Source organism: Staurois parvus, unplaced genomic scaffold, assembly GCF_062004578.1.
Source record: "Staurois parvus isolate SC_StPar_1 unplaced genomic scaffold, SC_StPar_1.0 ptg001792l, whole genome shotgun sequence".
NCBI lineage: Eukaryota > Metazoa > Chordata > Amphibia > Anura > Ranidae > Staurois > Staurois parvus.
Window position 1 is genome coordinate 610,001 of NW_028319588.1, and position 11,102 is coordinate 621,102.

The 11,102-nt window shown below is 44.2% G+C and overlaps 1 pseudogene across 1 annotated transcript in view; it reads right to left on the minus strand.

Moving 5' to 3' along the window:
* The window catches only part of LOC149434265 (heparan sulfate glucosamine 3-O-sulfotransferase 3B1-like), a 46,391-nt pseudogene extending 38,975 nt beyond the window's left edge, over positions 1-7,416 (minus strand). The window contains exon 1 of the transcript XR_016308779.1: positions 6,894-7,416. The product of XR_016308779.1 is annotated as a heparan sulfate glucosamine 3-O-sulfotransferase 3B1-like (transcript). The remainder of the gene's footprint in view (positions 1-6,893) is intronic.
* Between the last annotated feature and the right edge of the window lie 3,686 nt (positions 7,417-11,102).

Sequence of the window (11,102 nt, forward strand, 5' to 3'; positions counted from 1 at the left end):
TGTATCTTTAACATTTTTTAAAAAACTGTATCTTTAACATTTTTTAAAAAACTGTATCTTTAACATTTTTTAAAACACTGTATCTTTAACATTTTTTAAAAAACTGTATCTTTAACATTTTTTAAAAAACTGCATCTTTAACATTTTTTAAAAAACTGCATCTTTAACTTTTTTTAAAAACGGCATCTTTAACTTTTTTAAAAACTATCTTTTTCAACTTTTGTTTTTTTAAACTGTATCTAACTTTTTTAAAAAACTATCTTTTTGAACTTTTTTGTATCTTTAACTTAATTTTTTTTAAAACCAACTTTTTAAACTTTTTTTTTTTAAACTGTATCTTATTTCATTTTGTTTAAACTATCTTTTATTTTAACTTTTTAAAATTTGTATCTTAACTTTAAAAAAAAAAAAAAAAAAAAAAAAAACAGTAAAAGTTGTCATTGGGTTAGCACTAAACACATTTTTTTGTTTTTGCATGCCATTCTTTTGTCAGTATTATGCATGGACTTTGATTTACTGAATCGATAGAGAATATTCACTTTTCAAAGTGGATCTTAAGTCGAAACTTCACTCTGCAAAGAATATCCAATAATGTGCAAAGAACTTTTAAAAACAGGATTTTTTTTTCTTTTGATGGAAGTGAATATTTACCTTGCAAAGTGAACGTGCTCCACTCCTTTTTAATAAATCCACCCCACTGACTTAAATGATGTGAGAAGACTGATCGGACTGTAAACATTTAGACGTTTGTTATGCCTCCTCGGGATTCTATTTGTCCCAAGGCAATAACTGTTCTGTGCTGCAAATACCGTGAGGCTGCAATGCCCCCTTATTCTCAACAGGGATCACTGCAACTCCATCCTGAGAACATTCGCAGCTCATCATGGTAAAATAGGTACATATTTTATCGAGTTAAAATAGAAAAAAAAACCCAAAAAACTGTGAAAGGACTCAAGCTGCCGGTCTCAAAAAAAAAAAAAATAACCATTTTTTTTTAAAGAAATAAAAAAAACCAAAATTAAATCACCTAAAACGAGAGTATACAATAAGCCTAGAAGACCAAACATACTCCACATTGATAGAAACTGACAGCAATACCGGCTCTCCGAGGCAATCCATACTGCTCGATGTACTGCGAGTTGGGGAGTCGGTCAACAATAAGTGCATTTAAACATGCTTGGGACAAAAAACGATCGAAAACAACAATGAATAAAAAAAAACAACAAGCTCGATGGACCACTTGGACTTTTCCTGCCATCTCCCTTGTATGTTTCCGTGAGCCTCACCATTCATTCTTAGGGAACTTTGCGGATGCGTTTTTTTTTTTTTTCTGGTTTTAATCAGATTAGGTCGAACCTTACAAGAAGCGCACTTGTGCAGTAAGTGGCGCTTACGGTCTCCTCCATCTATAATGTATGGAGGAAAATGCATTTTGATGAAAGGACAGCGAGGCCACACAAAAGTGGTCTGGGCATGAAGAAAGGGAAAAAAAAAAAATCAATAGTTTATTGTTGCCTAATTTCAGCCTGCAACAGAGATCCCCCAGGGCCGTAAACCACAACCCCCCCCCCCCCCCCCCCCCCCGCCAAAATTAGAGATTAGCATCAAAGCACAGCTTGGCCATTTTGTTTTGTTTTTTATTATTTTTACATTTTGTTTTCCATTGTGAGGCACAGACCCATTTCAGATAAAGGAAAAGGAGATCTTCTAGCCCACCGGATCCATTGTACGTCATCTATGTTCCCGGATCGATACCAATTGGGCCATGTCTTTGAGGGGAACCTGCGGCCCCTCTCGGTTACACGGCTCGGCAGATACATTATGAAGCCTATAAAGATCTCACACTCCCCCCGCTGCCAGCACCCTTGTCTTTGAAGGGAAAGGCTTGGAGGAGCCGAGGCTTGGCTTAAGTCGAGTGTCCCTGAGGAGTGTGTGAGGGAACACGAAGATGAGGGTTACGGGTAGGAGAAGTGTATTCATCGGGATCATCGAACACAAAGCTAGTCTTCAGATAAGCGGCAGATCACAGCCGATCATTCTACATACGTGACTTTATCTACATATGTGGCTTTATCTACAAGGTACACGATGTTGGACAAGTGGTCAGCACTCTTCCCTTTAAGGGCTGAGGGATCAGTTACCACATACAACTTGAAGGTTCTCCATGTTTCATGGACGTTTCCTCCAAGAAACGTACTGGTGGGTTAAAACCAGCCCGACTGTGTAGGGGATACTAGAGTGCAAGCTCCTCTGACACAGGAATCGATGCAGATCACAGCCAAGCGTTCTACATATGTGGCTTTATCTACATACGTGGCTTTATCTACATGGCCCACCATGTTGTGCAAGTGCTCAGCACTCTTCCCTTTAAGGGCTGAGGGATCGGTTCCCACATCCAACTTGAAGGTTCTCCATGTTTCATGGAAGTTTCCTCCAGAAAATGTACTGGTGGGCTAAAACCAGCCTGACTGTGCAGGGGATACTAGAGTGTAAGCTCCTCTGACACAGGAATCAATGCAGATCACAGCCAAGTGTTCGACATACATGGCTTTATCTACATGGCACTTGTACACCATGTTGTGCAAGTGGTCAGCACTCTTCCCTTTAAGGGCTGAGGGATCGGTTCCCACATCCAACTTGAAGGTTCTCCATGTTTCATGGAAGTTTCCTCCAGAAAATGTACTGGTGGGCTAAAACCAGCCTGACTGTGCAGGGGATACTAGAGTGTAAGCTCCTCTGACACAGGAATCAATGCAGATCACAGCCAAGTGTTCGACATACATGGCTTTATCTACATGGCACTTGTACACCATGTTGTGCAAGTGGTCAGCACTCTTCCCTTTAAGGGCTGGGGATCAGTTCCCACATCCAACTTGAAGGTTCTCCATGTTTCATGGAAGCTTCCTCCAGAAAACGTACTGGTGGGCTAAAACCAGCCTGACTGTGTAGGGGATACTAGAGTGCAAGCTCCTCTGACACAGGAATTGATGCAGATCACAGCTGATCGTTCGACATACGTGGCTTTATCTACATGGCACACCATGTTGGACAAGTGATCAGCACTCTTTCCTTTAAGGGCTGGAGATCAGTTCCCCCATCCAACTTGAAGGTTCTCCATGTTTCATGGAAGTTTGCACCAGAAAAAAGTACCGGTGGGCTAAAACCGGCCTGACTGTGTATGTGATACTAGAGAGCAAGCTCCTCTGACACAGGAACTGATGCAAATGGACCTCTGTATAGCACCAACAAATTCCGAGATGCTGTACAAATTCAGGAAATGAATACACAAGTCATTGATCAGAGTCCATGTAGGGGTAGACATTGTGGAACCTACTGCACCAGCCCTAGACTGGATTCATCTCTTACCTAATGATCCATAATTCCATTCTAATGACTGTTGTGGACGGAGAGCCGGAGATTCCAGACCACAGAAAAGTCCAGTCTCGGGATCTCATGTTCTCCCCTACAAGCTGGGAAGCTTCTTTTGGGTAATATAAACTACATATAAAGGAGGACCAGCTGAGACGCCGGATGGTGCTTGGACCTCACTAGAGGCAATCTGGAAATTCAGGAATAAAACCAACCAGGCATTACCATCAGCTAATAGGGTGAGATTGGGGCATTCAGAGCAACAAGGACTGTTCCAGGGACACCACACACCCTGACGGTACCTGGGTTGCTGGGAGGTGATAGAACCCGTCATTGACTGTTACATTGTATACAGACTACCAGAGATCTGTAATGTATGGACACTGAGTGGGCAGAGCAGACTGGAATCCTGCCAGACCCCATTCATTCCATACAGAGTGGAGACAGAGAAAGAAAAGGAGATGGGGAGAGAGAGGTGAAAAAAGGAGAGCGAGACGGAGAAAAGAGAGAGGGGGGGAGAGATGAAAAAAGGAGAGAGACGGAGAAAAGAGATGAAAAAAAGGAGAGTGAGACGGAGAAAAGAGAGAGAGAGATGATAGAAGGTGAGAGACATATGGAAGATACAGAGAGAAGGAATAAGAACACAGATGTAGAGAAAGATGAGTAGTTATACAGAGAGAGGGGCAATAGGGGGTATAGAGAAGGGGAGATGTATGGTGTGATGGGCAGTTATACAGAGAGAGGGGCAATGAGGGGGAGATGTACGGTGTGACAATCAGTTATACAGAGAGAAGGACAATAAGGGGCATGGAGAGTGGGAGATGTACAGTGTGACGGGCTGTTATACAGAGAGAGGGGCAATAGGAGGTATAGAGAGGGGAAGATGTATGGTGTGATGGGCAGTTATACAGAGAGACTGACAATAAGGGGCATGGAGGGGGGGGGAGATGTACAGTGTGACGGGCAGTTATACAGAGAGAGGGGCAGTAAGGGGCACGGAGAGGGGGAGATGTACGGTGTGACGGGCAGTTATACAGAGAGAGGGGCAGTAAGGGGCACAGAGAGGGGGAGATGTACGGTGTGACGGGCAGTTATACAGAGAGAGGGGCAGTAAGGGGCACAGAGAGGGGGAGATGTACGGTGTGAAGGGCTGTTATACAGAGAGAGGGGCAGTAAGGGGCACGGAGAGGGGGAGATGTACGGTGTGACGGGCAGTTATACAGAGAGAGGGGCAGTAAGGGGCATGGAGAGGGGGAGATGTACGGTGTGAAGGGCAGTTATAGGGTGAGAAGGATTAAGATCTAATGGGCAGAGATGGTGAATGAAGTATGAAGGAACAGATATGAATATATAGAAGATGGGCCAAACAGCTGGAATAACAGGCTACATATACAGAGAGATGGGGAAATCTATAGAGAGATGATATTGTAGGGGAGAGAGATGGTCATACAGAGAGTACAAGAGGATCTATAGGGACAGATATACGGAGAGAGAGGGGACCTATAGGGATAGATCTATGGAGAAAGAGGGGACCTATAGGGATAGATATACAGAGAGCGAGGGGACGTGGGGACCTATAGGGATAGATATACGGAGAGCGAGGGGACGTGGGGACCTATAGGGATAGATATACGGAGAGCGAGGGGACGTGGGGACCTATAGGGATAGATATACGGAGAGCGAGGGGACGTGGGGACCTATAGGGATAGATATACGGAGAGCGAGGGGACGTGGGGACCTATAGGGATAGATATACAGAGACAGGGGAAGATACAGGAGGAATACAAAGATACAATGAATAAGGCGAGAGATACATATAAGGGAACAGATATATACTGGGGAAGATATGGAGAGGTATAAAAGAGGAAATACGATCCATAGACAGATGGGAAATTCTATAGAAAGAGAATAGAATGAATGAGAAGAGAGAGATAGGGACAGATATATAGGGGTGACCAGGGACCTATGGGGATACATATACAGAAAGGACATACCAGGGACCTATGGGGGGGATACATATACAGAGAGGAGGCATCAGGGACCTATGGGGGGGATACATATACAGAGAGGATGCACCAGGGACCTATGGGGATACATATACAGAGAGGATGCACCAGGGACCTATGGGGGGGATACATATACAGAGAGGACACACCAGGGACCTATGGGGGGGATACATATACAGAGAGGACACACCAGGGACCTATGGAGGGGATACATATACAGAGAGGACACACCAGGGACCTATGGAGGGATACATATACAGAGAGATTAGTTCAGGAAATAAGAAGATATAATGGGTAAAGGGATCAGTACAGATAAAGGAACAAATCTATAGAGGAGATGAAGGGAGGAAATGGGGGGATTTATATCCAGGAATAGATATAGAGGGGAATAAGAGGATCCATATACAGAGAGAGGACATAGAGGGGAGATATAGGGATAGATGTACAGAGAGACTGGAAGTTCTAAAGGGAATAAGGAGATATAATGTGGGGAGGGAGGGATGGATGGATAGATATAGGGGGGGGGGGGAGATGGTCCGGTATAGAGAGAGGAGGGTATTTTTAAATAGGAATAGGGAAAGCATAAGAATCTCTATATACAGAGACAGGATGTGGGGGGGGATAGATATATAGAGGGGGACTAGATGAATCCAGAGGAAATACGAAAGGTACAATGTAATGGTGGAGATAGATGAAGGATACACTGTACACAGAGAGGGGATCCATATACAGAGGGATGGGAACAGCAGACACACAGATATAGAGAGGCTGTATATAGGGAGAGAGAGGTGGTGGTATACACAGACAAGGACAGAAATGGAAGGATATAGAGGAATACACATGCCGGGTGGTATATACAGAGATAGAAGGATCTCCTATATACAGATGGATGGACAGACTGAGATCGGCAGATATGGAGGAGATGGGAATTGTCGGGAAATTCTACTTGTAATACTGCAACTCTGAATTGGACACATCGCACCCCCCCCCCCCCCATCTGCAGACACATTGATCCCCCAAATCAGACACATCTCCTCCCCCCCAAATCAAACACATTCCCCCCCCCCAAATCTGCCGATACATTGATCCTCCAAATCATCAAACACATCCCCCCCAATCTGCAGACACATTGATCCCCCAAATCATCAGAATCCCCCCCAATCTGCAAATACATTGATCCCCCAAATCATCAGACATCCCCCCACTCTGCAGATACATTGATCCCCCAAATCATCAGACATCCCCCCCAATCTGCAGATACATTGATCCCCCAAATCATCAGACATCCCCCCCACTCTGCAGATACATTGATCCCCCAAATCATCAGACATCCCCCCCCCCCACTCTGCAGAATACATTGTTCCCCCCAAATCATCAGACACCCCCCCCCCACTCTGCAGATACACTGATCCCCAAATCATCAGACACCCCCCCCAATCTGCAGATACATTGATCCCCCAAATCATCAAACACATCCCCCCCCCCCCCCCAGACCCATTACACATCGGCCGATCTCACCTGTACCAGTCCAGCCCCTTGTCCGTAGTTGCGATCGAAGAAGTGGGGTTCGGCCCCCACCGCCCTGATGTCGGGGTGCACCCTGAGGAACTCCAGCAGGGCCCGGGTCCCCCCTTTCTTCACCCCGATGATGATGGCCTGGGGCAAGCTTCTTGCTCCCCGATCCGTTGTAGAAAGTGGAGATCGGGGCTCCGTCGTCCGATCCGCGCGGGGGGAGCAGGATCCGGGAGAGGGGCCCCCCGGGCGGGGCGGGGAGAGAAGCGCAGGGGCCGGCACAGGAGTAGATCATGTAGAGTCCGGAGGATGAGCATGGTGCAGAGAGGGAGGACGAGCCTTCTTCTCAGAGAGGACACCGGGGGGACATCCATAGAGGGGGTCTCATCATCACCCGGCACCCCCGGCCCAGGGAACCTACTCCTCCCACCGCACAATCCATAGATCCGGACCGAGCACGGACATGACTCCCAACACCTCTCCTCCTCCACCTTCCCGACGGAGAGCCGACACAACACTGAGCGAGCGAGCGCTGGGAGCTCCCCATCCATGGCAGGGGGCGGGGACACACACACCTCCCCGCCAATCACAGCGCGGCAGCCTATGCAAATTAGCCATTTGTTGATAAAGGGCGGCCAATCGGGGCGAGGGAGCCTGGCAGCTGGTCCTGCCTTCTGATTGGCTGCTGATCCTATATAGAGCCTGGAGGAGGACAGACCTGGTTCAGATGTTGGATGGAGAGGAGGGGGAAGAGAGGGGGCTGGGGAGCTCATCAGAGCCAGGCTGGAGGAGAGAGAACCAGAGACGAGAGGAACATTCACTGGATACATTGTATTCACCCAAAGAGACCTCTATACCCAAACTATAGAACATTCACTGGATACATTGTATTCACCCAAAGAGACCTCTATACCAACTATAGAACATTCACTGGATACATTGTATTCACCCAAAGAGACCTCTATACCCGATTATAGAACATTCACTGGATACATTGTATTCACCCAAAGAGCCTCTATACCCAACTATAGAACATTCACTGGATACATTGTATTCACCCAAAGAGACCTCTATACCCGATTATAGAACATTCACTGGATACATTGTATTCACCCAAAGAGACCTCTATACCCGACTATAGAACATTCACTGGATACATTGTATTCACCCAAAGAGACCTCTATACCCAACTATAGAACATTCACTGGATACATTGTATTCACCCAAAGAGACCTCTATACCCGACTATAGAACATTCACTGGATACATTGTATTCACCCAAAGAGACCTCTATACCCGACTATAGAACATTCACTGGATACATTGTATTCACCCAAAGAGACCTCTATACCCGATTATAGAACATTCACTGGATACATTGTATTCACCAAAGAGACCTCTATACCCGACTATAGAACATTCACTGGATACATTGTATTCACCACAGTGACCCTATACCCGAATATAGAACATTCACTGGATACATTGTATTCACCCAAAGAGACCTCTATACCCGATTATAGAACATTCACTGGATACATTGTATTCACCCAGAGTGACCCCTATACCCGAATATAGAACATTCACTGGATACATTGTATTCACCCACAGTGACTTCTATACCCTAATAAAGAACATTCACTGGATACATTGTATTCACCCACAGTGACTTCTATATCCGACTATAGAACATTCACTGGATACATTGTATTCCACCCACAGTGACTTCTATACCCTAATATAGAACATTCACTGGATACATTGTATTCACCCAAAGAGACCTCTATACCCGAATATAGAACATTCACTGGATACATTGTATTCACCCAAAGAGACTTCTATACCCGACTATAGAACATTCACTGGATACATTGTATTCACCCAAAGAGACTTCTATACCCGACTATAGAACATTCACTGGATACATTGTATTCACCCAAAGAGACTTCTATACCCGAATATAGAACATTCACTGGATACATTGTATTCACCCAAAGAGACTTCTATACCCGACTATAGAACATTCACTGGATACATTGTATTCACCCCAAAGAGACTTCTATACCCGAATATAGAACATTCACTGGATACATTGTATTCACCCAAAGAGACCTCTATACCCGATTATAGAACATTCACTGGATACATTGTATTCACCCAGAGTGACCCCTATACCCGAATATAGAACATTCACTGGATACATTGTATTCACCCAAAGAGACCTCTATACCCAACTATAGAACATTCACTGGATACATTGTATTCACCCAAAGAGACCTCTATACCCGATTATAGAACATTCACTGGATACATTGTATTCACCCAAAGAGACCTCTATACCCGACTATAGAACATTCACTGGATACATTGTATTCACCCAAAGAGACCTCTATACCCGACTATAGAACATTCACTGGATACATTGTATTCACCCAAAGAGACCTCTATACCCAACTATAGAACATTCACTGGATACATTGTATTCACCCAAAGAGACCTCTATACCCGACTATAGAACATTCACTGGATACATTGTATTCACCCAAAGAGACCTCTATACCCGACTATAGAACATTCACTGGATACATTGTATTCACCCAAAGAGACCTCTATACCCGATTATAGAACATTCACTGGATACATTGTATTCACCCAAAGAGACCTCTATACCCGACTATAGAACATTCACTGGATACATTGTATTCACCCAAAGAGACCTCTATACCCAACTATAGAACATTCACTGGATACATTGTATTCACCCACAGTGACCCCTATACCCGAATATAGAACATTCACTGGATACATTGTATTCACCCACAGTGACCCCTATACCCGACTATAGAACATTCACTGGATACATTGTATTCACCCAAAGAGACCTCTATACCCGACTATACAACATTCACTGGATACATTGTATTCACCCACAGTGACCCCTATACCCGAATATAGAACATTCACTGGATACATTGTATTCACCCAAAGAGACCTCTATACCCGATTATAGAACATTCACTGGATACATTGTATTCACCCAGAGTGACCCCTATACCCGAATATAGAACATTCACTGGATACATTGTATTCACCCACAGTGACTTCTATACCCCTAATAAAGAACATTCACTGGATACATTGTATTCACCCACAGTGACTTCTATATCCGACTATAGAACATTCACTGGATACATTGTATTCACCCACAGTGACTTCTATACCCTAATATAGAACATTCACTGGATACATTGTATTCACCCAAAGAGACTTCTATACCCGACTATAGAACATTCACTGGATACATTGTATTCACCCAAAGAGACTTCTATACCCGACTATAGAACATTCACTGGATACATTGTATTCACCCAAAGAGACTTCTATACCCGACTATAGAACATTCACTGGATACATTGTATTCACCCAAAGAGACTTCTATACCCGAATATAGAACATTCACTGGATACATTGTATTCACCCAAAGAGACTTCTATACCCGAATATAGAACATTCACTGGATACATTGTATTCACCCAAAGAGACCTCTATACCCGATTATAGGAACATTCACTGGATACATTGTATTCACCCAGAGTGACCCCTATACCCGAATATAGAACATTCACTGGATACATTGTATTCACCCAGAGTGACCCCTATACCCGAATATAGAACATTCACTGGATACATTGTATTCACCCACAGTGACTTCTATACCCTAATAAAGAACATTCACTGGATACATTGTATTCACCCACAGTGACTTCTATATCCGACTATAGAACATTCACTGGATACATTGTATTCCACCCAAAGAGACCTCTATACCCGAATATAGAACATTCACTGGATACATTGTATTCACCCAAAGAGACTTCTATACCCGACTATAGAACATTCACTGGATACATTGTTTTCACCCACAGTGACCCCTATACCCGACTATAGAACATTCACTGGATACATTGTTTTCACCCAATGACAAAGCTGTGGGCGGCCCCTGTATTGTCCAGTATAGAATGTATACTGTACTCTACAGTATACATACACCTAGACCAGTCCTGATATACGGAGTACAGTATACATACACCTAGACCAGTCCTGATATACGGAGTACAGTATACATACACCTAGACCAGTCCTGATATATGGAGTACAGTATACATACACCTAGACCAGTCCTGATATACGGAGTACATTATACATACACCTAGA